Here is a 24,603-nt window from a genome sequence, read left to right on the forward strand (position 1 = left end):
GGAGCCCCCCTCTTGTGTTCTTTATTATCCGGTGCATGACTGGTGGACCTAATACATTGATGGGCTGACATTACGAGGAGAGGAGAAAGTAGCCAGTGGGACACACACATTACGCTGGATTTGGCCATTAATGGTCTTCATTGGAGGTGAGAGGCTGGGGGAAATAAGTGGTGCACAAGCCTAAGCACTGAATTATTGGTGGACTGTCACAGTTCTTTGGAGCAGCTTTATTTTCCACTGCATGGATTTATTATAGGATCACAGCATCTTGGAATTTATACTGCACTGATTGTTTGTGTGATTTATGAATCATCTGCACTTTTTGCACTTTTATGAATACTGCTGCTATTTGGATACTGCACTGCACTGATTATTTGTGTGGATATTATGGACTACACTGCACTTTGATTTTGTATTATAGTTTATAGTATTTTTTATTATATTGTATTTAGAATTTTATTGATTGCATCATATTGCACTTATCACTTTTTGTTGCCATTTTAATTTTGCTGATTTGCACATTTTCTTTGCATCAGGGTTATCGTTATTTCTTTATTTTTCATGTTATTTCAGTTTTTTGAGGAAGTTGGGTAGCGCTGCATATTTCTTTATATATATTTTATTTTGGTGTTGAGATCACTTTCTATGCTGGCTGCTTCACCTTATTGATTTTTCATATTAGCACAAGTGGAGCGCATTAGTATTATTATTTTATTCTTTATACGAGTTTTAGATTTCATCTTTAGGGTTGTGCGCACTAGCACTTTATTTTGTTGTAGAGTGGGAGAATTATCATTTTATCTCTGGAGTTGATCCCTTTTTTAAGCATGCCAATATCCTCTGGGACTGTGACATCATAATGGGCGGGGACATCATCCCGTGATGTCCCTATATAAGTCGCTGCACGCCGCGTGTCCTGTCATAGTGACCGGAGACAGCGACGAGGCAACATCTCCAGAAGAGAAGAACAGAAGACGGCAACAGCGGCAAAAGAAGACAGGGTCACCTCTTGTAAAAGAGCTAGAAGAAGGCGCGGTGGCCCAGCAAGAAGAACTGAAGAGGGGGACAGGACCCCCGAAGGGGGGGACAAGACCCCCGAAATCGGAAGAAGAGGGCGGCGAAGAAGAAGAAAGCCAGGCTCCTCCACTCGTGAAAGAGCTAGCAGAAGAAAGACTCCCGGAGCTGTGCAATAGACTATTTTAACCCTTGTGTGTTGTGTTTTTTTTTTTTTTTACTTTTTTTCACAGGTGAATGGGTAGGGGTACATTGTACCCCATACTCATTCACATAGGGTGGGGGGCCGGGATCCGGGGGCCCCCTTATTCCGATAAGCCCCCCGCCTGCAGACCCCGACAACCAATGGCCAGGGTTGTCGGGAAGAGGCCCTTGTCCTCATCAACATGGTGACAAGGTGCTTTCGGGTTGGGGGCCGTGTGGCCCCTCCTTCCCCAAGGCACCCCCCATGTTGGGGGCACGCGGCCTGGTACGGCTCAGGAGGGGGGGGGGTCGTTCGCTCGTCCCCACCCCCTTTCCTGGCCGGCCGGGTAGTGTGTTTGGATAAGGGTCTGATATGGACCTAGTGGGGGACCCCATACCGATTTTTCGGCGTAGGGATTCCCCTTTAAGTCTATACCAGGTGACGGGGCCAGTGACTCCTCCTTCGCTGGCCCCAGCTACCTGGAGCCGCGCTCAAAATGAGCAGACTTTTCTCCGGGCGGGAAAAGTCCATTAATTTCTAAAGTACGGCGGACTGGCACACACACGGCCGTACTGCCCGCCAAAATGCAAGTCCGGCGGATAGATTTGTGTGCAAAACTACTTTCTTAGTCCGCCGGACTTTTGGTTAAAAAAAGTCAGCCGGAGCCTACACACTGGCGGATTGTCTGGCGGACTTGAGTCCACCGGAATTTTCCACCGGATTGTTTGATCGTGTGTACGTGTTTTTGAGGTAATTAATATCTTAAAAGATAAAAGTTTCTGAAAATATATGTAAGTTATATGTTTGGTGGTGAGTGATGGTTTCTGAAGGTCACACAACAGCAGATCATATAGGGAGGAGGGGATTTGCTGAGTAGGTATCTATTTTTGAGTTACTAGTCAGAACAATGGGTGGAGTTATGCTACTTATCTATAGACTGAACCATATTGGGTATATATGCAAATGTGGGTGTTATTAGGATATGCTGACATAACATCTTGAAACAGTATAAGAATGGACTAGGGTGATAGGAAAGGGAGGATCGGTGGGAAGAGAAAGGATTCTACACTTTGGAGAATGTAGATCAGATGACCCATTCCTCCTTCTGAAGCCATCACCATGCCATATGTTACCAGATGTCAATCTTGTCTTTCTGAAAAATAAACCAACTATTGAACGGACGAAGGATTCTTCAATTTCTACTCCTGAAAGTACGTTTGAAATGCCTTGGATGAGAAATACATATCTTCGCTATACACACCCTCATATGGAGAAGGGATACTGATTCACATATTACACAAAGACTTTGCTATTCATTAAGAAACGCCCCTGTGAGTGAGTATGTAGAGTTTCTACTACGTTTACACTACATTTGTATTTACTCTTTTACTCACTTTTTAACAGTACGCGGCATTAGATGCCATAGATGTTCAATTTTCACCTGATTGCCACCCAATAGACTGTCTCTACAGACAAGAGCTATTCATTAGAGTCAAAAGACGATTCCCATACATTAGACTGTTGCTACAGACAGTAGCCAGCTAGTAGGGTTAGGGGCCTTAGACATGAGAATGTCACCTGATTCCTATCAGATACGATGGTCTTTCAGATGAACGCTGGCCAGTAGGGTCAGGAGCCTCTCGTAGATGTGAGATTGTCACTAGCTTCCCACCCAGTACTAATACTGCAGGCAGCTGCTGGCCAGAAGGGTTGAGGCCTCTCATAGACCTGACATTTTTACCCAGTTCTCACCTGATAGACTTTTTCCATAGGCAGTGGTCAGTCAGACGGGTCAGTGACAATAGACATAACAGGTCCGGATATAGGGGGTTGGTGAGTGGGCTGTGCCTCCCCTAGATTTTAGCTGTGCCCCCTAGGGCTCTAAGTGTGCATTCATTGATTCATGAAGCACTCTGATGGGGACAGTTGATGTAAGGGGGCATATTGGGGACAGTTGATGTAAGGGGCACTCTGATGAAGACAGTTGATGTAAGGGGGCACTCTGATGGGGACAGTTGATGTAAGGGGCACTCTGATGGGGACAGTTGATGTAAGGGGCACTCTGATGAAGACAGTTGATGTAAGGGGGCACTCTGATGGGGACAGTTGATGTAAGGGGCACTCTGATGGGGACAGTTGATGTAAGGGGGCACTCTGATGGGGACAGTTGATGTAAGGGGCACTCTGATGGGGACAGTTGATGTAAGGGGCACTTTGATGGGGACAGTTGATGTAAGGGGGCACTCTGATGGGGACAGTTGATGTAAGGGGAAGAAAGGGGAAGAAAAAGTCTGGAGCCCACACACGATCGAATTGTCCGGCGGACTCCGGTCTAAGTCCGCCAGATAGTCCGATTATCTGTACGCGGCATTAGGCTTCTTTGCCACTTCATGCAAAATCACATACTTGTACATCATTTTGCTGAAGTAGTTGTATTGAAATGATGCCTGCAGCTGCAGGCTTTCTTGTAATAACAGATGCAGTTATGTAGCCGCACGGCTGTTATTACAAGCAGCAGGGGTGAAGCCCCCCCCCCCGCCACCTTCAGCCGCTCTGCCCAGGCACATCCATCGGCTGGCCGGAGACCCGAAAAAAAGCCGGATTCAGATCGGTTCTCTGATGTAGAAACCTGGAAGCAACGCCACTTCCAGTGAGAAGGGGCTTGGGGTCCCAGATCCCTATATAAAGATTACCTGTCACTGCCTATTACTGTCACAATGTGTACATTCCTTGTGACAGCAATAATAGTGATCAGACATTTTTGTTTTAGGTGGACAGTGTAAAAATAAAAGTAAAAATTTAGAGCGCCCCCATCCCTCCGCCCCATCCCTCCGTGATCTCGCGCCAAAGAAAACGCATACGTAAGTCGCGGCTGCAAATTTAAAAAGCTCCTCTGTAACGCTAAACAGATATCAGTTAAAATGTTTTTAAAACGGGGGCGTGGCCTGCAGCGGAACCGAATGGACGTCTGATTCCAGAACTCCTGCTTCCCCGCGGATACAACAGCGACAAGCGGCTAACAGGACCCCGTTTATCCCCCATATACCTGGCGTTTTGAGAGGGGCATACCCAGAGAGCATGATGGGCAAGCGAAAAGGCTCGTCGAAGCCACAACGGCTAACGGACTTCTTCCTACAGCCGCGCCATAACGGTAGGCAAGATGGCGCTGACCATCCATCCTCACTGACTGCCAAACACAATCTGAAACTGCCCACTAATACCTCATCCCCTAAAAATCTGGACTCTTATAGTGACCAGGCCTCCCCATCAGCATCCTCTCCCTCGGGGAGCCCAGCTAAAGCAAAGTTAAAGCTGGATGGCTCTGGATGCAGCCCCGCGCTGAGCCTGGCGGCAGACTCTGAGGATGACACCAGGGAGCTCCATGATTCTATTTCCAACTATCCTACTACCAACCAGCCAGTGCTGGATACAGTACTGAAGGACATGCTAGTCTCACTGAGGAGCACACTCCAGGCTGACATGATGGGCTGCATGAACAGGCTTAGTGGAGCTGTGAGGAAAGTGGAAGACAGAGTAGATCACCTGGAAGGCAAGATGGGGGAATTTGCTTCCACCATAAATGACCTGGTAGATGCCCACGAACTGCAGGAAGGGGAATCATCATGGGTAAGAGACAAGCTGGCCGGCATCGAGGACAGGTCTAGGAGGAACAACCTCAAGATTAGAGGTATTCCCGAATCCATCCAAACCTCAGAATTACGCTCCTATGCCGCTGACCTGTTTGCCTCTCTTCTACCCAATCTTTCCGCCATTGAACTGACTATTGACAGGATACACCGGTTACCAAAACCGGCCTACCTCCCAGACAAAATCCCCAGGGATGTGATCCTTCGTATGCATTTTTACTACTCAAAAGAACAACTGATGCAATACGTTCGCAAACAGGAGCAGCTTCCACCCCAATACCAACACCTGCAGTTCTATGCTGACCTGTCCCAGCATACATTGCAAAAGTGGAGAAACCTGAACACGATCACAAAAATATTACGGAAACCACCAAATCCCCTATCGTTGGGGTTATCCCACCAAAATCACGATCACTTACCAGGACCGTCCGTTTGTCGTAGACTCCTTGGATAAAGGTCTTGCCTTGCTAAGGGACTGGAAGATCCTTCCTGACGCTAAGGATAATAATGCGGATGCCTCCACTCGCCGGCTGCCCAGCCCAGACTGGAAGACAGTGACACCACAAAATGCCAGCTCACATGCTTGACTATATGCTAACGGAGTCATCTTTCCTCCCGACGGGGAAGCAGGACGACCGTTAGGCCTGAACTTTTACCCCGATCCACCTGAGCAACATTTGGTTGCATACGATCCACCCCTTTCCCTTTTGAGGGGTGTCTTAGACCTATGTTGGAACTTACCATGTATAATGGTTTCCGTTTTCTCAGTTATGTTTGTAAAAGTTGGAACTTCTTTGTTTTTTTTCTTTCACTTAATCTACCTTTATTTTTTCTTCTGGAGTTTTGCCAGTACCTGCAGGACCGGCAGTTCACCTTGAGAGCGCTTCTTCAACGCACGGATAGCAGCTTCCACGAACAGCTTCAAACGCAGCCCACAGAACGGACTCAACCCCGGCTTAACTGTGAGTACCCATTCCACGGAATGGCCACCTCACCCCTGCAGACACTTCTAGGGGGAAATTTCTGCCTTCTCTTTATGAATATAGAGCCTACACTAATCTCAACCTCCGTCCATCCCCATGGCCATTAACTTTTTATCTATCAACACCAAGGGGCTCAACCACCCCATGAAAAGGAAGTCCATGTGGAAGGAAGCATTATCTAATGGGTCAGATATTCTCTGCGCCCAAGAAACCCACTTTTGTCAACATGCGGCACCAGTCTGCAAACATAAAAATTTACCACACACCTTTTTTGCGAATGCCACCTCTAAAACGAAAGGAGTTATGATAGCGATCAGGGACTCTGTTACTTTCAATCTACATACGGTAATTGCAGACACTCAAGGTCGCTATTTGATTTTGGTATGCGATATTAATCAAACGACTTACACCATTGTAAATGTCTACGCTCCTAATACCCGGCAAGTTTGTTTCTTTCACAAAATTATGAAGAAGGCCCGAAAATGCAGCAGAGGCTCGCTGGTGCTATGTGGTGACATTAATGTCGTACCCGATACGTCCATTGACACAACATCCAATTCTAGACGCCTAACCACATCTCTGGGTAGTACATTGCACAGAGAAGATGTTTATGATGTATGGAGATGCCTACATGTAACTGAACGAGACTTTACTTTTTTTTCTGCCCCTCATCATACGTATTCGCGAATAGACTTATTCTTGGTCGACCAACACACACTGTCCAAAGCAATATCGGCATCTATCAACACCATCACGTGGTCAGACCACGCGTCTATTACGCTATCGTTGAAAAACTCTTCTACATTTGAATCCATTCCTCTTTGGAGGGCGAACTCTTACCTTATGCAATTACCTGAATATAAGTCGCAAATCGAGGACCATTTGGGGGAATTTTTCTCCCTCAACGGGCCCTCGATCCCTAACAAATTTGTGCTCTGGAATGCCCATAAGGCATATATTCGGGGAATTTTTATAAAATTGGGAGCTGGGGAGAGGAGGCGGCGGCAGCAGAGGATACGTGAAGTTACTGACAAGATCCGCGACCTAGAATCTCAAAATAAACGAGACACATCCCAATCTTTGACTGAACAGCTCAACAGACTGAGACATGACCTGAGACTCCTTCTACTGGACTCTTTTGAAAAACAGACAAAAAGACTAAAGATGACATACTACACACAGGGCAATAGGGCAGGGAAATTACTTGCACACCAACTTAAAGGTCATAGATTAAAATCAAAGATCCCTTACATCCTTCATCCCAATAACAAACAAAAAATGTTGCATCCACAAGACATTGCCAACGCATTTAGCAACTATTATGGTTCCCTCTATAACTTAAAAGACGATACTGCCACTGTCCAGCCCAACTACTCTACTTATTCAGGTCCCTTCCTATCCCCATCCCCATTAAATACTTTACTAAGGTACAAGCTGTAATAAACAACTTTTTATGGAAAGGGAAAAAGGCTAGGTGGGCCTTTAAAAGCTCGCTGACAGCGAGAACGGCCGGGGGAGTGGGAAATGTACTGATCTATGACTATTACATAGCCTCCATACTAGCGCAACTGAGGACGTGGTTCCCAGATTCGCCCCAAACGAGATGGCAGGAACTTGAAGAAAGCCAAATCCCCAGCACTAGCTTATACAATTATTTACTGACACACGTAACTAATGCTTCCCGCATCACAGCTTTGGCTCCCTCTATCGTAGCGTCTCTACGAGCTTGGAGGATACTCCTTACACAAGCTTTTACCACCCCTACTTCTACTTTAAAAATTCCTCTTAGCAGTCTTATTGGACTCATCCCCAATCTGCAAATATCTCACTGGCAAGAAAAGGGTATCACATTTATTGAGGATCTTAGGATAGGACCAGCAATGAAAACATTTCGCACATTACAAATTGAATATGGACTGACAGATTCTGATAACTACAGATACATCCAAATTAAGCATCTTCTCCAATCACACAATCTCTCCGACATACAACTCCCCTGGAAGATTGTTTTATATCTCACCAAACCCTCTACTAACTTAAAGGGGATCTCTCTATTCTATAATGCCCTCAATGACAAACTGACATTCCGCAAGACATCTAATATTAGTGCTTGGGAGAAAGACTTAGGTGAGACATTCACGGAAGTCCAATGGCAAACAGCGCTGCGAACAGCCTACGCATCCACTAAATGTATGGGAATTGACGCAAAAAATACTGCGACGCTGGTACATTACTCCATATAGGATTTCCAAATTTGCTCCCAATGCCTCTCCACTCTGTTGGAGGCAGTGTAACCACCCCGGCACCCTGTATCATATCCTCTGGGAATTTCCTAAAATACAAACACTTTGGAACAAAGTATTTCACTTATGCTCACAAATAGCGCAGATTCACATCCCCGCTGACCCGGCACTGGCCATCTTATTCCTAAACATAGATCAAATACCCAAACCCGCCAGAATGATTATTTCCCATATTATGTTGAGTACCAAACTGGCTCTAACGCGCCACTGGAAAGATCATAACGCACCAACATTAAGAGAAATTATCATGATTACTGACACGCATGCCATGTATGAAACCCTGTTTGCGTCAACCCAGGGCAAGCTTATCGTGGCCAGAGCAAGTTGGAAAAGGTGGACTGACTGGTTTACAAATACTAAACTGATATGATTATTGCTCTATAATAACCAAGACTTGTGAAAGGTCATATAGCAAACTGTGTTGAAACTCCGAACCTCTAGATTTTCTTTTCTTTATTTTTATTCTATCACTTTATTATTTCCTTTGTTCTATTTATCCTTTATTAATTCTATCTTTGTTTTATTCTTTACTCTCTAAAACTCTCTTATGTTAAACATCCATCATTCTTTCTCAATTGTCTACAAGACGTATTATTCAAATACTGATGCAGTACAACAAGCTTCACCAGATTTGATTGCCGAACCAGGGGAAGGTGGAGGTTTTCCCTCTCTAGGCACAGCGAGTACCCACTAGGGGTGCCAGAGGGAGGGTCTCCTCTTCATAATGGGGAACCTACTGGATACACAGGTAATCCATGTTACCCCCTGACTACTGTACTGGTAAAACAGATGTGATGCGGTTCTGTTCTTTCTGTATCTTTCTTTACGTTATATATCCCATGTTAGTCATCATATACTACTATTATATACTGTAAACCGGAATATTGCAATTGTATGTATGTAGGTATATACCTGTTATCTTATAAAAAATTTTAATAAAAACTTATTGCAATGAAAATGTTTTTAAAACATCGTCTATGGAGATTTTTAGGTACTGTAGTTTGACGACATTTCACGAGTGTGCGCAATTTTAAAGCGTGACATGTTCAGTATCCATTTACTGGGCGTAACATCATCTTTCACATTATACATTCTATGCATTATACAAAAGAATTGGGCTAACTTTACTGTTTAGTTTTTTTTTTATTCATTAACCACTTTCAGACCGGACCATTTTGCTGGCCTAAAACCAGACCACTTTTTGCGATACGGCACTGCGACGCTTTAACTGACAATTGCTCGGTCGTGCGACGTGGCTCCCACACAAAATTATTTACCCACAAGTAGAACTTTCTTTTAGTGGTATTTGATCACCCCGGCGGTTTTAATTTTTTGCACTATAAACAAAAAAAGAGTGACAATTTTGAAAAAAACGCATTATTTTTTACATTTTGCTATAATAAATATCCCCCAAAAATATATAAAAAAAAATTTCCCTCAGTTTAGGCCGATCCGTATTCTTCTACATATTTTTGGTAAAAAAAAAAATCGTAATAAGCGATTATTGATTGGTTTGCACAAAAGTTATAGTGTTTAGAAAATAAGGGATAGTTTTATGGCGTTTCTATTAATAATTTTTTTTTTACTAGTAATGGCGGTGATCAGCGATTTTTATTGTGACTGCGACATTATGGCGAACACATCGGACATTTTTGACACATTTTTGGGACCATTGTCATTTATACAGCAATCAGTGCTATACAAATGCACTGATTCCTGTGTACATGACAATGGCAGTGAAGGGGTTAACCAGAAGGTGGCAGTGTAGGGGTTAAGTGTGTCCTAGGGGCGTGTTGCTAACTGTGGCGGCGTGGCTGTGTTTTACACATCACTGATCTCTGCTCCAATCACAGGGACAGAGATCAGTGTCACTGTTGCTAGGCAGAACGAGGAGATGCTTGTTTACTTTAGAATCTCTCCGTTCTTCCTCCCCGTGAAATCCCCGCGGCGATTGAGTCCGCGGGAACCGCGATCGGACTCATGGAAGGTCCCAACTGGTGCGCGCACGCGATGGCACGGCGGCACATTTAAAGAGACGTACCTGCACGCCCATGGGCCTGTCCGTGCCATTCTGACGACGTACATTGCTGTGAGCCAGTCGGGAAGCAGTTAAAGTGCTTTTTTTTTTTAAATGCGTTTGAAAAACCACTGCGCAAATGCAATATTTTATGTCACGCTTGTAACGACTGCCATTTTATTCTCTAGGGTCTTTGCTAATATATATATATATATATATATATATATATATATATATATATATATATATATATATATATAAAATGTTTGGGGGTTCTAAGTAATTTTCTAGCAAAAAATACTGATTTTAACTTGTAAACAACAAATTTCAGAAATAGGCCTGGTCTTGAAGTGGTTAAAAGAATAGAATAAAACAAACTATAAAATAAAGGAATAGAAAATAATTGAATGGATCGTTGCAGCTGTCCCCGTGCACCCGAGCAGATTTCCACTCCACTCCACAGGTCTCTGTGTGATCCTGTGTCTTTATGTGCGGTTGCTGAACTCAGCTGAGTGGCCACACATACAAATAATGGAATTTCACTTTGAGGTTTCATTAAAGTTTTGAAAAATGGTAAACAGTGCCTCGCTATGTAAAAACACCAAGTGACATCACCCCTAGTGACACCACTGCCTTAGACGGTCATCACTGCAGCTGGTGCCTCAGTTGGAAGATTTTCCTCTCACCTTTTTTTCTGGAGACAAATCTCCCCAGCAGAAGCACAACAACAATACCAATTGGAAGGGGATCCCTGCTTCACCCCAAACTAAAATATGTTTTTCCTACACTTCAATTGCTTACAATTTTCATAGCATTAATACGTTTACAAAAATATCCTCATATGCTGGGGAGCTAGTCAGGGCCGTCTTTAATAATGATTGGACCCTGGGCAAAACTTTTCTTGGGGGCCCCTCATGCAGTTTTGTTCTCCACCTGCTCAGAGACATACTATAATTAGCAGCTAGACCCAAAATCAGTTTACTGAATCAGATCAGGCAGCGATTGCGATTGGTTGCCAGAGGTTACAGTGTATCATTACCACTCACTGACTGGTTGTTAGAGGTTACAGCACACATTATGGCTCACTAATTAGTTACTAGAGGTTACAGCACATGATTTCTGCTTGTTGATTGGTTGCTAGAGATTACTGTGGATATGACCTCAGGGGGGCATGATATATATATCAATGCCGCCGGCCACCCCCCATTTACATATGAATGCCGGTAATTTACATGTACACCTGTGTGTATAAATATATATATATATATATAATGTTTGGTGATTCTAATACATTTTCTAACAAAAAAAATACTAATTTAAACTTATAAACAGCAAAAAATAAATAAATAAATAAATATATATATATATATATATATATATATATATATATATATAAATATATATATATATATATATATATATATATATATATATATATATATATATATATATATATATATATATACTTATAAACAGCAAATGTGAGAAAAAGGCCTGGTCCAGAATATAGCGAATTGAAGCCAAATTCCAGTTCACACTTTATAATTGGTTGCAGCACAATTTATTTATTTTTTTCTTTTGGGGTAACAGTTTTGCATGAATGAGGATAAAAAAATTATGAAATAAAAGATGGTCATTGTAATAATCCTTGCCAGTGTTAAGTGGTTTATCTCATCCATGTAAATTGATGCAATCTGCTGAAGAGCTTGTGCTTTTAAAAAACAGACTTGCTGGCTGGATCACCAGATTAAAATAAAAGAAAGAAAGCATAAAAAAAGAAACAAATGCAGCCATCACATCTATTAATTGGTAAGCTGCAATATAATAAATGTTTCCTTTTGGGTTTAATACTGCTTTAATGCACACAGACGTGTAAATTGTCCCTGAATGTGTTGTCTTCACCCCCTTTTGTTTGGCGCTCCCTCACTTCCTCTTCAAAAACAAATAATTGCTGGTTCCAGTTTCCTTTGTTGCCAGGTTCTTTCACAATGTTCTGTTTCAATGAAAGTGAATGGAATTCTTGTAATGCAATTTCTTGGGAACATTCTTATAAAGATCCACTAGATGGCATCATAGATCAGAAAATAATAAATGTCTCTCTTAGAACTGCTGAACCAGGAGGATGAATTGTTTGATCAGATCTGTAGGTCCCCTGTCTATTATCTAGCTGTTGAATGTGTTTAAATAAGCCGATTGTCTGTACAGAATTATAAATCATTTGTTAAAATAATCAATATTATATTTTTTCTGTTTAAAAAAAAGGTGAAAAATCACCACTGATCACCACCACCACAACATCCAATAACATTCCACAGTAGTGCAAATGAAACATTATATAAAAAAAAAAAAAATCATAAATAAGTCCTTCAATCAAACATCCATAAAATGGAAAAAAAAGTGTCTTGCCTCTTCTCAATAAAATCAATAAATATAAACCCACCACCAAAGTGAATGTATAGGTCCTTCTCCCTTCAGAGTATCGCTGGCCGGACCCAATGGCCACTCATGATTGGCAATAGCACCTGTAATGATGATTACATTCCACATCGGGAATTTCAACCCCTCCAACTCCTTTATCCCGCTCTTAAGCCATTAAAACATATAGGAGAAAATAAAAACACCTTTAATCGTGTAGTATTTCAAATTACATCCATTTATTAAAAGAAAACCACTCGCATTTAAAACCCTAATGATATAGCTCATGACATAAAATTTGCATCAGGCCAGTCTATAGCAGTATCTCACCTAGGGTTGCCACATCATCGCTTCAATCCAGGACACTTGAATTACACAGGTTCTGTGGCTGATTAAGGTAGTAATTAAACTCACCTGGTGCCTTATCTGCATTAATTCAGCCTCAGAACCTGTGCAATTCATGTGTCCTGGATTAAAGTGATGATGTGACAACCCTAATCTCACCACCTTGAGATGGTCTCTACGTCACTTCCGCTTCTGTAAGGAAGGGCATGCAATAGACAAGATGGCTCCTCTGGACGAACGTCTGTGCCCAAACTAATACATGTTCCCTTTCGTGCTTATAGAAATTTGGCACTTGCTAATGCGCATGCACCTACCTGTACGCGCTGGCGCTCATGTGACAGATGTTGGCACCAAACAGGCTATTTAAACTGGGCCAGTGCTACTTTGTCTTCAGCCTCCTGTGTATCCGGCTTGTATTGTCCACTCTCTGAACTCCGCCTGAACTGACCTTGGCTTGTCCTCGGACCTCCAGTTCTGTCTGCTCTATTGGCTCCTGTTTCTCTGATCAGTTCCAGGCCCAGCTTGTTTTCTGACCACGCTCCTGCTTGTGCATTGTACCCTGTCCATCCTGTCTATGACCTGGCCTGTCTAACTCTGCTACTCTGCCAGCTGTCAGGGGAACACGTCTATCATCCTTCTGTTCCGGATGACCTACAGTCTGTTACCAGCAACTGTCTCAGTTGCCAGCTTTTGCCAGTACCAGCTTGCCTCAATCTGCTGCATACCAGCTTGCCTGCTTACTGGAGCCCTCTGACGACTTTCCCTGCCCAGTGTGGACACTTGCCCTGCTACTAGCAAGACTAATGCTGCGTACACACGACCGGACATTCGAGCAGACTAGGTCTGACGGAATCAGTCCATCGGACATTCCGATCGTGTGTGGGCTAATCCAATCATTTTTCATAAAAAAAAAAAAATCAGACGGACCTAGAAATAGAACATGTTTAAAATCTGTCTGGACTCAATTCCTATCGGGAAAACTGTTCGTCTGTGTGCTGGTCCAAACACAATGCAAGAGCGGCTATTGGCTATTGAACTTCCTTTTTTAGTGCCGTCTTATGTCATAACGTTCAACATGAATGGACTTTCGAACGGACTTAGTCCGTTTGTGTGTGGGCAGGTCCATTCATTCGGAAAGTTTGTCGGGAAGACCGTCAGACCTAGTCTGCCAGAAAGTCCGGTCATGTGTACGCGGCATTACAGGCACTCGTGCCACCCCCTTATTGCTGGACCCTGGGACAGGTAAGTGTCTAATTATTAAAAGTCAGCAGCTGCAGTATTTATAGCTGCTGACGTTTCATTTTTCATTCATTTTTTTTAATTGGAACTCCGCTTTAACACGGTATCACCTATGGACTATTGATTCAGAACTATTTATATTTTAGGTTATATATACTTTACAGTATATATATTGTTCTTGTGGAGGTGCGTTGTAGTCCCCTACTGAATAGGTGTATCTTCAGTACATCCAATAGGAGGATGTGCTTTAAATGTTGAAATTTTTATCCAGTCTACATTTATAATTTTTTCACCTTGATCATGTGAGGCCCCTTTCACACGGGGCGGATCAGTAATGATCCGCCCTGTGATGATCCGCTCGCTCAGCGGGGATCGCTCCGTTGTCCCCGCTGAGCCGGCGGCGGACAGGGCGGTCTCTGCACACTGTGCCCGGACCGCCCTGTCAGCTCTCCGCTCTCCTCTATGGGGATCGGATGAGCACGGACCGTCTGTCCATGTTCATCCGATCCGCTCTGCAGACGGATAGAAAAATAGGATTTTCCTCCGTCTGCAGAATCGGACAATAGCGGGTGTCTGCGGATGTTCATCCGCAGACACCCGCTATCCCATAGGAATGCATGTATGTCTGTATTTCATCAGCAAACGGATCGATGAAATACGGACATAATGTCCGCATGTGTGAAAGGGGCCTAAGGGAGAGGTGTATTGTAGTTTGTGCCAATATTTTTTTTTTTTTTTTTATTAGACCATGCACCCCTTAATTTCGTATGCTTTAATTCACTACAGATGCCTATTGAATTTAGAAATCCACAGTATCACTAACATAAAAGAGGGAGGTGTTTTGTAGATGGTACCATCAGATTTATATATTAATGGCTAATGAGTAGTAATAACATTACTGTAGCGCTAGACCATTAATACCAATAGGGCACCATAATCCTGTATGATAGTATATAAAGACAAGTCCACTGTTACCAAATAAGTTGGGATCATGTCCTGTAATTTAATATCTTTAATCACCTGTAAAAAATTCTTGGTGTCTTTCAAATAAGCCCTAGTTTGAATAAGGGCCGGTTCACACTGCAGGCGAGGCGAGGCGACTCCGACTTGCCTCGCCGCGACCTGCCGCGGCCTCAGCGGCGACTTGCAAATGACTTCTGTATAGAAGTCAATGCAAGTCGCCCCGAGGTCGCCCAAAAGTAGTACAGGAACCTTTTTTCTGAGTCGGAGCGACTCGAGTCACTCCTCTCAGAACGGTTCCATTGTACAGAACGGGGGCGACTTGCGAGAGCGAGGCGAGTCGTGTCGCCTCGCCTCGCATCGCCCGCAGTGTGAACCGGCTCTTACACTTGACTGCAGAAATGTATCACAATACCCCCCCAATCTTGCTGTTATTGATCTGATCCTATTAACAATGGGATGGTCTGTGGGGCACTGTGAGTCTTTATGTATTATTGGTAGAGTATAGATTATCGGAACTCTACGTACCAGATATCTTTTCTTTTTTTTGGTAACACATTAGTCCTATATCCATAATCGATCAATGTTTTTAAATCTATATCCATAATCTACCAATGTTTTTTTACTCTTCCCTATATCCTAATGTGGGATCCCTTACCAACTTTTTATATGTGGTTTGATCTAACAACATTTCCTATTTCCAATGACTACGCCCATCCCCTTTGTCTGCGGGTCTCACAAAAATTTCCAAAAATGTATTCCCTAATACGCCTCTGATTAGTTATAACCCGATTTAAATCTCTCTTTTGTGTTTCTTCTATTTGAAAATAATCGCACCAACTGTTGTTACCCTAGAGGAAGCCGCTTGGCGACGGTCTTGCAGCCCATTCCAGCCTTGTGTAGGTCTATAATCTTGTCCCTGACATCCTTGCACAGCTCTTTGATCTTGGCCATGGTGAAGAGATTGGAATCCGATTTATCGATTGCTTCTGTGGACAGGTGTCTTTTATACAGGTAACAAGCTGAGATTAGGAGCACTCCCTTTAAGAGACTCACTGTTAAAATAAACCTACCATTAAAATTATAGACTGATTATTTCTTTGTCAGTGGGCAAATGTACAAAATCAGCAGGGGATCAAATACTTTTTACCCTTCACTCGGTATATGCAAACATAATGTGTAAAAAAATAAAATACTGATCACTTCCCTAGAGTAGTATAATGTTACTATGGTAACATTATATTGCTCTGGTCAAAGTGTTTAAAATACAAAAAATCATAAGAAAAAGAAAATACAATAAATTTTTTTTTTTTTTAAAAAGTGTTTTTTTGTACTGTCACCAGTCAGTGTCTCGGATCACTGCCACACCAGTTACATGATGACGCTGTACTGCACTGGTGACAATATGAAAAAAATAAATAAAAATTATATATATATATATATATATATATATATATATATATATATATATATATATATATAGTGTCTTGCAAAAGTATTCACCGCCCTTGGTATTTTTTGTGTTTTTATGCCTCACAACCTGGAATTAACATGGATTGTTTGAGGATTTGCACAATTTAATTTACAGAACATGCCCACAACTTTGAAGATGTTTTTTTTTTTTATTGTGAAGCAAACAACAAACAGGACACAATAAGTGCCGGTTCACACAGGAGCGACACGACTTGCAGCGCGACTCACAGACGCGACCTGCACACGACTTCAGCAGTAACTTGCAAAACGACTTCTGTATAGAAGTTAATGCAAGTCGCCTGAAGTCGCCCCAAAAATAGTACAGGAACCTTTTTCTAAGTCAGAGCGACTTGAGTCACCCCTATTAGAACGGTTCCATAGTACAGAACGGAGCGCGACTTGTCGGGCGGCTAAGTCGCCTGACAAGTTGCGGTAGTGTGAACGGGCACTAACAGAGAAAGTCAATGTGCATAACTATTCACCCCCCTAAAGTCAATACTTTGTAGAGACACCTTTTGCGGCTATCACAGCTCCAAGTCACTTTGGATAAGTCTCTATGAGCTTGCCACATCTTACCACTGGGATTTTTGCCCATTCCTCCTTGCAAAACTGCTCCAGCTCCTTCAAGTTGGATGTTTTGTGCTTGTGAACAGCAATCTTTAAGTCTCACCACAGATTTTTTATTGGATTGAGGTCTGGGCTTTGACTAGTGTCACAGTGTGTTTGGGGTCATTGTCCTGCTGGAAGGTGAACCTCCGTCCTAGGTTCAAATCACACACAAAGTGGTACAGGTTTTGCTTAAGAATATCCCTGTATTAAGCACCATCCATATTTCCCTCAACTCTGACCAGTTTCCCAGTCCCGACTGCTGAAAAACATCCCCACAGCATGATGCTGCCACCACCGTGTTTCACTGTTGGGATGGTGTTCTTTGGGTGATGTGTTGGGGTGCGCCAGACATAGCGTTTTCTTTGATGGCCAAAAAGTTACATTTTAGTCTCATCAGACCAGAGCACCTTCCTCCATACATTTTAGGAGTCTCCCACATGCCTCTTTGCAAACTCAAAACGTGCCATTTTGTTTTTTTGCTGAAAGTAATGTCTTTCTTCTGGCCACTCTGCCATAAAGCCCAACTCTATGGAGCATATGGCTTATTGTCGTCCTATGTACAGATACTCCAGTCTCTGCTGTGGAACTCTGCAGCTCCTCCAGGGTTACCTTAGATCTCTGTGCTGCCTCTCTGATTAATGCCCTCCTTGCCCAGTCCGTGAGTTTTGGTGTGCGGCCTTCTCTTGGCAGGTTTTCTGTTGTGCCATGTTCTTTCCATTTGGTTATGATAGATTTGATGGTGCTCCTAGGGATCATCAAAGATTTGGATATTTTTTTTATAACCTAACCCCGACTTGTACTTCTCAACAACATTGTCCCTTACTTGTTTGGAGAGTTCCTTGGTCTTCATGGCAGTGTTTGGTTAGTGGTGCCTCTTGCTTAGGTGTTGCAGCCTCTGGGGCCTTTCAAAAAGGTGTGTATATGTAATGACAGATCATGTGACACTTAGATTGCACACAGGTGGACATCATTTCACTAATTATGTGACTTCTGAAGGTAATTGGTTGCACCAGAGCTTTTTATGGGCTTCATAACAAAGGGGGTGAATACATACGCATATGCCAATTATCATTTTTTTATTTCTGAAAAATTGTTTTATGTATATATTTTTCAAATTTTACTTCACCAACTTAGACTATTGTGTTCTGATCAATCACATATAATTCAGATAAAAAAAAAACATTAAACTAAAGGCTGTAATGTAACAAAATAGGTAAAAAGCCAAGGGGGGGGGGGGGGGGGGAATACTTTTGCAAGGCACTGTATATTTTACATTTCTTAATTTTCTAAAAAATAACAAGAAGTTACAACTTCTTAAAGTTCTTAGAAGTTTCAACTAAAAAAACTCACCATGCCTCTTACTAAATACCTTAGACTGTCTACTGTAACGTAATGCAGGACAGCACAAATAACCCCCAAATGACCCCTTGTTGTAATATAAGGGGTCATTTGGGGGGTATTTGTGCTGTCCTGGTGTTTTTAAGGCCTCAGGAAATGAGATGAGGCAGTCAGTACATCAGGATCGATACATTTTCAGATATATATACACCATAGTTTGTGCACACTATAACTTTCCTACAGACTAAATAATACACTGATTTGGGTTATTTCCAACAAAGAATAGTTGCAGAATAAATTTTGCCTAAAATCATGAAGAAATGTTATTTATTTGCAAACGTTTCTAACACAAAGAAAAACTTTTTTTTTAATGTTTTTTTAATGTTTTATTTAGCAAAAAATAAAAAGCTCAGTGGTGATTAAATACCACCAAATAAAAGCTCTATTTGCGTGATAAAAATTGAGATTGGGTACAGTGTTGCATGACTGCGCAATAGTCATTCAAAGTGCAACAGCGCTGAAGTGGAAAATTGGCCTGGGCAGGAAGGGGCTAAAAGTGTATTGGGGTGGTTACATTAAATATTCCTTGATTTACTGTTCTCCCCTTCGTTTTTTTTTTTTTTTTAATTGAACCTACTGCATGTTCTGCAGCCTCTTCTTGTCTTAAATCCCCTCCCCCTTCTTTTTCGCTGTGAGAAAACCAGTTGTGCTGCATGCGTATAGCAGCAGAAATATGTGCTTGTTTAGCTGGCTTTCCGACAGCTTACATCACTTCCTGCTCGAGGAACCATATCACTTTCAGTTTCTATTTCCTCGTACTGCGGGAATCTGGCAGCCATCAGGAACCACCCCTTGGAGATACACCCTGTGATGGGACCCCTCTTCCTTCAGTGGAACCTGGCTGGGTGAATATTTGCCACCTACCTTCCTCGGTGAGTCACCTATGATGGTCTCTACACAATGTGCCTTGCCCGTTGACCACTTAACCACTTTCAGACCGGACCAATTTGCTGGTCAAAGACCAGACCACTTTTTGCGATTCGGCACTGCGTCGCTTTAACTGACAATTGCGCGGTCGTGCGACGTGGCTCCCAAACAAAATTGACGTCCTTTTTTTCCCACAAATAGAGCTTTCTTTTGGTGGTATTTGATCACCCCTGCGGTTTTTATTTTTTGCGCTATAAACAAAAATAGAGCGACAATTTTGAAAAAAACGCATTATTTTTTACTTTTTGTTATAATAAATATCCCCCAAAAATATATAGAAAAACATTTTTTTCCCTCAATTTAGGCCGATACGTATTCTTCTACATATTTTTGGTAAAAAAAATCGCAATAAGCGATTATTGATTGGTTTGCGCAAAAGTTATAGCGTTTACAAAATAGGGATAGTTTTATAGCATTTTTATTAATAATTTTTTATTATTTTTTTTTTTACTAGTAATGGCGGCGATCTGCGATTTTTATTGTGACTGCGACATTGTCGGGGACCCATCGGACATTTTTGACACATTTTTGGGACCATTGTCATTTATACAGTAATCACTGCTATATAAATGCAGTGATTCCTGTGTAAATGACACTGGCAGTGAAAGGGTTAACCAGTGGGTGGCAGTGTAGGGGTTAAGTGTTCCTAGGGGTGTGTTACTAACTGTGGGGGGGTTGGGCTTTCATTTAGTGTACACTGATCTCTGCTCCAATCACATGGAGCAGAGATCAGCGTCACTAGTTGCTAGGCAGAATGGGAAAATGTTGTTTATACAGCATTTCCTCCATTCGGCCGCTCCGTGAGACGATCACGGGGATGCCCGCGGCGATCGAGTCCGCGGGTCCCGCGACCGGACTCACGGGGGTCCCGACCAGCGCGGGAGCGCGCCGCCGGCGGCGCGCTCCCGATGGCACGGCGGCAACGAATATTGGACGTACATGTACGCCAATATGCCCGTGCCATTCTGTCGACGTACATCGTCGTGCGCTGGTCGGGAAGTGGTTAAGGACCTGTCTCATTTTGAGATTTTGGTGTTCACATGTTTAAAACAGGTTTTTTTTGGTAGAAAATTACTTAAAACCCCCAAACATGATATATTGTTTTTTTTCTAACACCCTAGAGAATAAAATGGCGGTCATTGCAATATTTTTTTTCACACCGTATTTGTGCAGCGGTCTTACAAGCGCACTTTTTTGATTAAAAAAATAAGACAACAGTAAAATTCACTCATTTTTATTTTTTTATTTTGTGAAAGATAATATTGCGCCGAGTAAATTGATATCCAACATGTCATGCTTCAAAATTGCCCCCGCTCATGGAATGTCGACAAACTTTTACCCTTAAAAATCTCCATAGGCGACGTTAAAAAAATTATACAGGTTGCATGTTTTGCGTTACAGAGGAGGTCTAGGGCTAAAATTATTGCTCGCGCTCTACCGATCGCGGCGATACCTCACATGTGTGGTTTGAACACTGTTTTCATATGCGGGCACTACTCACGTATGCGTTCACTTCTGCACATGAGCTTGGCGGGACAGGGCGCGTTTAAAAATTTTTTTTTATTATTATTATTATTTATTTTACCTTTTAGTTTTTATTTTTAAACTGAAAAAATAAAAAATTGTCACTTGTATTCCTATTACAAGGAATTTAAGCATCCCTTGTAATAGAAAAAAGCATGACAGGACCTCTTAACCACTTCAGCCCCGGAAGAATTTACCCCCTTCCTGACCAGCGATTCGGCACTGAGTCGATTTAACTGACAATTGCGTGGTCGTGCGACATGGCTCCCAAACAAAATTGAGGTCCTTTTTTTCCCACAAATAGAGCTTTCTTTTGGTGGTATTTGATCACCCCTGCGGTTTTTATTTTTTGCGCTATAAACAAAAAAAGAGTGACAATTTTGAAAAAAAACACATTATTTTTTACTTTTTGCTATAATAAATATCCCCCCAAAAAATATAAAAAAAACGTATTTTTTTCCTCAGTTTAGGCCAATACGTATTCTTCTACATATTTTGGGTAAAAAAAAAAAAAAAAAAAAATCGCAATAAGCGATTATTGATTGGTTTGTGCAAAAGTTTACAAAATAGGGGATAGTTTATGGTATTTTTATAAATAAATTTTTTTTTTAAATGGCGGCAATAAGCGATTTTTATCGCGACTGTGACATTATGGAGGACACATCGGATATTTTTTACACATTTTTGGGACCATTGTCATTTATACAGCAATCAGTGCTATACAAATGCACTGATTCCTGTGTAAATGACACTGGCAGTGAAGGGGTTAACCACTAGGTGGCAGTGTAGGGGTTAAGTTTGTCCTAGGGGTGTGTTGCCAACTATGGGGGGTGTGGCTGTGTTTTACACATCACTGATCTCTGCTCCAATCACAGGGAGCAGAGATCAGTGACACTGTCGCTAGGCAGAACAGGGAGATGCTTGTTTACTTCAGCATCTCCCCATTCTTCCTCTCCGTGAGGCGATCATGGGTATCCCAGCAGTGATCGAGTCCACGGGACCCACAACCCGACTCACGGAGCCTCCCGCGGGCGGCGCACACGAGTGCACCCGCCGCCTCTTACAGGGCAATGTACAGGTACGTGATTCTGCCTATACATGCCCTTCTACCGACGTATATCGGCGTGAAGCGGTCGGGAACCAGTTAAATATGAGATCTTTGGTCAAAAAGTCCTCAGACCTCCGGTAAGTGGCGGAGGGCACCAGATCGTGGCGGGAGCCCCTCTCCCACCACCGATAAAAGTGATCTCACAGCGAATCCACCGCAGGGACCACTTTTATCTTGTAGCGGACCGCCCACTAAAGAAGGGATACCGGGGTTATGGCAGCTAGCTGCTGCCATAACAACGATATCCTCCTTCAAACAGCTGCCGTAAAACTGTGATTAAGGAATGAGCAACTCATTCAGCTTCTTATGACTTTTATCATTGTTGTGCTTCAGTTGGCACTAAAAAAAGCACTTTCCAGGTCAGCAACAAGGAGGAGAGGAGAGCGTATGTGCGTGCACTCTAGGGTTGCTACCTCATCCCTTTAAACCCAAACACATATGAATTACACGGGTTCCGAGGATAATTTAATGCAGATAAGGCACCCGGTGACTTCATGCCAAAGCCTATTTCTGACATTTGTTGCTTAAAAGTTAAAATCCGTATTCTTTGCTAGGAAAATTACTTAGAACCCCCAAACATTATGTATATATTTTTTTAGCAGAAACCCTAGAAAATAAAATGGTGATCATTGCAATATTTTATGTCACGCGGTATTTGCGCAGCGGCCTTTCGAGTGCCCTTTTTTTTGTAAAAAAGACAATTTCATGAATAAAAAAAATACGGTAAAGTTAGCTCAATTTTTTTGTATAATGTGGAATATGGTGTTACGTCGAGATAGATCCCTAACATGTCATTCTTCGAAAATAATATATACAGTATTTCTTATTTTTTCACTTTCTACATTATTAAAATCACTGCTCTCGAAAAAGCTGAAGTTTTTAAAACTTTTTTTTGCATTGATACATGTCCCCTGGGGCAGGACCCGGGTCCCCAAACACTTTTTATGACAATAACTTGCATATAAGCCTTTAAAATTAGCATTTTTGATTATTCATGTTCGTGTCCCATAAACTTTAATGGTGTTTGCGTATTCAAACACATTTTTTGCCTGTTCGCATGTTCTGGATGCAAACCGAACCGGGGGGTATTTAGCTCATCCCTATGGCCCACATACACACAAATGTGCACTCTTTGCAGATGATCTGATCGTTTTCATTACATCACCACTTATCTCCCTACCAAATGTCAGACAACTTCGGAAACATCTCAGGCCTTCATGTCAATATGTCCAAGTCACAAGCCCTTACCATAAATGTGCTAGATTCACTACTCCTCCAAGTCACAAGCCCTTACCATAAATGTGCCAGATTCACTAGTCTCTCAGCTGAAGAGTCACTTTATTTTTTCCTAAAGTGATTCTACTATTCCTATTTGGGTGTGCACTTCCCATCCAGGATAGATCAAAGATATGCAACCAATTTCCCGCTAATATATAAAAAACTGGAAACGGATTTTGGTGACTGGCTTCGACTCAATCTGTCATGGTTGGGGAGGGTGCATTCTATTAAGATGACATTGCTTCCACGAATCCTCTACCTTTTTTGAACCCATACCCATTACTAAGAATCATTTGTGACACTTCCAGGCAAAGATCATAGCCTTTGTCTGGGGCTCAAAGGGACAGCCGATTAGCAAAAGGGATCCTCGTTAGAGCCAGAAACAAAGGGGGTATGTCATTACCTAACCTACTCTGGTATTACCAAGCTGCCCAGTTGGCCCATATTTCAATTGTCTACTCTCGGACTGCTAAACCCGGTTGGGTGCTCATGGAAAGAGAAGTGGTACCACAATTCACACTGGACTACCTGATGTGGAGTCACCCAAGAAAGCGACCAGCGATTCTCGCTCCAACACTCTCTCACTCCCTTACATTATGGGACAAACTCAAAGTTCATCCAGAGTTGGTTTCTCCGATTCGTCCTCTAGCCCATTTCTTCCATGAACCCCAATTCCCCTCAGGCAGGGTTGTACAGAATTGGCCATTATTTATACTCAACAGGTCCACTTACCCTAAACCACTGCATTAAAGTGGTTGTAAACCCTTAGGCTCGGTTCACACAGGGGCGGCACGACTTGCAGCGCCGCGACCTGCACACGATCAGCGGCAACTTGCAAAACGACTTCTGTATAGAAGTCAATGCAAGTCGCCTGAAGTCGCCCCAAAAATAGTACAGGAACCTATTTTCTAAGTCGGAGCGACTTGAGTCGCTCCTATTACAACGATTCCATAGTACAGAACGGAGCGCGACTTGTCAGGCGGCGAAGTCGCCTGGACAAGTCGCCCCTGTGTGAACCGAGCCTCACAAACCACTTTGACCTACAGGTAAGGCTAGATTAAGGCTTAACTGTAGGTCCAAGAAATATCTCCTAAACCTACATGGTTTAGGAGATATTTACTAAAAGAAAATGACAGCTGTCGATGGTGCATGCGTCGTAAACAGTGGCGCACAGGTGCA

General features: G+C 42.5%; 1 protein-coding gene across 3 annotated transcripts in view; it reads left to right on the forward strand.

Moving 5' to 3' along the window:
* The first annotated feature begins 1,952 nt into the window (after positions 1 to 1,952).
* Positions 1,953 to 24,603, forward strand: part of LOC143943382 (receptor-interacting serine/threonine-protein kinase 3-like) — a 123,789-nt gene continuing 101,138 nt past the window's right edge. For 2 of the 3 annotated variants that reach the window (XM_077465115.1, XM_077465117.1), the window contains exon 1: positions 19,323 to 19,459. The gene's annotated coding sequence lies outside the window, so the exon portion shown is untranslated. Of the gene's footprint in view, positions 2,410 to 19,322; positions 19,460 to 24,603 lie in introns of those variants that run through there. The other variant, XM_077465116.1, reaches the window with a different exon arrangement.

The sequence above is a fragment of the Lithobates pipiens genome, unplaced genomic scaffold, assembly GCF_037356315.1.
Source record: "Lithobates pipiens isolate NorthernLeopardFrog02 unplaced genomic scaffold, aLitPip1_a1.2 Scaffold_30, whole genome shotgun sequence".
Taxonomy (NCBI): domain Eukaryota; kingdom Metazoa; phylum Chordata; class Amphibia; order Anura; family Ranidae; genus Lithobates; species Lithobates pipiens.